The sequence below is a fragment of the Numida meleagris genome, chromosome 1 (assembly GCF_002078875.1).
Source record: "Numida meleagris isolate 19003 breed g44 Domestic line chromosome 1, NumMel1.0, whole genome shotgun sequence".
In the NCBI taxonomy this organism is placed as follows: Eukaryota; Metazoa; Chordata; class Aves; order Galliformes; family Numididae; genus Numida; species Numida meleagris.
Genome location: NC_034409.1, coordinates 118,550,166 through 118,554,030, shown reverse-complemented (window position 1 = coordinate 118,554,030; position 3,865 = coordinate 118,550,166).

Here is a 3,865-nt window from a genome sequence, read left to right as displayed (position 1 = left end):
ATCGCACCGCCCTGTACGTCCCCACAGAAGTGAGTGCTGAACACCAAAGGGACCAATGCCGGGAGTCCACGCTCCTCCATTTGTGCAGAGGCACCTCAGGACAGTGATCCAGCAGCGATGCATGGCCAAGGATCTCCGACAATGAAAACAGCGTAGAACAACATTACATAATATCCTGGTGCCAGATGTTTGGGTTTCTTTTTGTGCTCAAGTTTATGAGAACATGCTCAAGTGCTCAGGCAAACTCCTCGCTTTCATCTGGCTGGGACGGGCTCCTGCCTTCCTGCATGCCAGCCTGCCACGGCGACAGGAATGGTGCGGATTTGTGCAATTTACTTCTGTACCCACCTGCCACTTTACTCACTTCAATTTGCTTCTATATTCACCTGCTCCCCCCTGCTCATATTTAAACTTTCATTTCTCCAAGACTACGTCAGTTCCGAAGTCTGCAATTCAGGGCAGTCTGGGGCTGTCCTCCATGCACAAGCAAATTTCAGTGTGGAAAACGTGTTTTCCACAGTTGTTAAGTTCCCAGTACCACCTCCCTGCAAGGAAAATCCATCTTGTTGTTTAACCACCTGAAACATTTCTGCATGTTTGGGGAGAAAAATTACTAACCACTAAAGTATTTAGCACCGCTTTGTGCCCACATACCCCAAGCTCTCCTTCAATAATAGCGCTGAGCTCCTGGTACTGAAATTACTAGGATACTTTCAAATGAAGTGGGGAAATTTAAAAGAGCAAAAGGCAGGATGGCATCTAATAAAGTACGTGGAATGGAGCGCCCATTTCCCAGGCAAAAAGTTTTCACTGTAATGAAGTTCAGGTTTGTAGGGAAGTGCTGGGAACCCACTGCCCTGCCAGCCCGTGCCCGGCCCCCCTTCACTCCCAGGATTACTAATGTTCCTTAGCCCACAGCTGTCTCAAAATGGCCACATTTTCTGCATTGTTTTAATATCATCCTTCCCACAATATCCTCATCGACGGCATTCCCATCCTTTTCTGCTTAAGAACCGGAGATGATAGGCAACATTCTGTCCAAGTCTGGCATCTTGCAAAGCAAAGCCACAAAAGAGTGCGTCACTGCAACACAGAACAAGGAGGTTCTTCTCCCCAGGACCTACATACCACAAAAAAAAAAAAAAAAAAACACAAATCCCATCAGTAGGTATGGGAAAGTTATTAATTGTCAAGGATTCTGCTTCCCCAGTCATTTAGTTGTCTACTGAGACCTCAAAGGGAAAAGAGTAACACCTCACCTGCATTCAAAGTTATAAAGATTTCAGGTGGATTTGTCATGTTTTAAATGAAGGTTTCAAAGTATGTACCAGGAAAACTTGGCATGACAGCGTGCCCTTGGAGACCCCGCACAGCTCAGCCATGCAGGCGCAGAGCTGCCCCACTGGATCCCAAAGCCTGAGGACCATACGCCGCACCGGCCGAGTACCCCAATACTCATATACATGGAGCCACAGCGGGACTGAAAAAGACAAGGGAATCTTTAAATGCTGTTGTCTACATTTTGCCACTTCAAATGAGAAACAACAGTGCTGAGAGTGTGCAACACCCTGGGATCTGGGCACAGAAATATTCTCAAGGGATAGACTTTTGGGGCCAGACACTCTAGACATCTGGACTTTTGAGCAAGACCCCTTATGTGGTTGACCATGGGACTTTGCCTCCGCCTTCATTTAGTACAACACCCAAGCATGTCCTCCTAAATACCAGGTAGGTCTTTCATTAAGGGTTCAAGTAAAGGGACTGTTCCATCCTTCTTACAACAAACAGCACTTTTGATGATGAATTGGTTAACACACTGACGTTAAGAGAGATGGGTATTGAGGCTCCCATGACAGATACCAGCTATCTAGTCAACAAAACCCAGAGAGTCCAGAGAGCTGTTTGTCTTCGTAAAGCCAATGCTGCTGTCGGGTCAGATCACTCATACTTCAAACTCAGTCCACTATGCTTACATGGTCTACAATGAGAAACAGTCTGACAGCTATGATATAAAGACGTGAAGTTATATGAAGTTAAACCCAATGCTGTATTCCTTGTCAGGTGTGACTTTAAAACAAGTCACATCAGGAGGGAATTGTAAGCAGCAGCTCATTCTATTAGGAAGAAACAATTAAAGGACAGAGAGCGGATGCCTGAAGGATCAGGCAGGGAATGACTCAGCCCATGTTCTCAGATGAAATCATGTCAAGAAGTCTTTGGCATCTGAAGTTAACGACAGGCCCACAGCTTTTCCTTTAATCAAATATGGCACTACACTTAAGAGACAAGTTTTGATTTTTTGCAACTGGTGACCAGTAAAATGAAGGGGGAAAATGGTCCATTTTCACACAAGATAAACTATTTCACACCCCTGACATGGCTCAAAATGCTCATCTTTAACTTTCCTCCTTAAAATCTCAGCTCAGTGCAAATGCCCAAAGCCATCAGTTATGACTCAGCAATCAGTGCACCTAAATCCGAAACAGTTTAACTTTGTATTCCACCTGGTTTCTCCTTTTCCTCAGTTTTCCATTACTTCATTCTTCATATATTTTCCTTCCCATGACTATTGCACAAAAACCCTATCACTCATCCCAGCCTTCCACTTCTGTTTTCTTTCAAAACATTTAAACTTTCTCCAACCTGTTCATTTCCTGTAGCCAAACCCAAACCCTAAGACAGTTTACAATACACTACGTTGAATGCAAGGACATACGGAAGCAATAAGCTCCTTCTGGCTGAGCTGAGAGTCCACTGCCCCAGCCCTTTGAAAACAGCTGGCATTCAACTCAAAACAAAAAAAACCCCACACCCCTAAAAAGCCACCACTGTCCATCCAGCCTGACGTAGAAACAAAGTCTTGTTACGGTGACCTAGCTAGTAGCTCACTTCTAGAGCACAAGCATAAGACAGGGCTAGACTAGAGCTGAGCCTTGATTTATTAATTGTGCCCACCCCACTACTTTGTTCACACGAGGACAGAGGCTTAAACACAGACAGACAGACAAGAAAGCACTCTGTGGACCTCACCCTGGGTAATTCAGCCTGAGGCCTCTGTTCACAGAGTACCACCAGCATTCCCAGGCAAGGAAAGAAATCAGTAGCAGTAGTATATTATGTAGGCATTCAGCAAGTGAGCTACTGAGCTCTTTTCTTATTTTTCGAAACACACAGAGCAAGAAGCATGTGCAAAGATCCTTCCTGCAAAATAGAGGCGCTCCAGTAGTAAGAAGATCTGCTTGGCAGCACTGGTTTAGAGAGGTGGTAGCTGAGGAAAGAAGTGTTCAGTGCTGTCTGAAATCCCCATTCATATTAACACAAGTGCTTGGAGGAACAGAGTACTTACATAACTATGGGGAAAAAAACGGAAACAGCAAAAACCACCAAACACTCTACACACGAGAAAAGGAAAAATCTAGTAAGATCCCAGCCTTTTGCATTCAAACACCAGCCTTTCTGAGGTGCACCGCCATTCGTTGAGGTTTTCCTAGTGCCTCGCCAGCCCGCCTCAGCCTCCACCTGGGAGGGGAGCCGAGTCTTTGTCTTTCCCATTCCTGACCTCATTGCTGAGGCTGCCAGCACAGGGTAATGGCAATTATCATGGTGGTTTTGTGGTGCATTCATTTCCTTCCAGCTGTCATAACTAGAAAGGAGTCACTGGCAGGAGTGCGTTTCTGCCAGCATCAAGCTATGCATCTGTTCACATTTGTCTGTTCACACAACACGGGATGTGATCTCCCTTTCCTCTTGTGCTGGCATCTGTTTGCTCATACGATTTGTCCTGGAACGGCTTTGATTTCGGAGACTGAAAAGTCAATCTCGGTAGATGAAAATGTCTGTGTATTTTAACAAGAAAAGAAGTAAA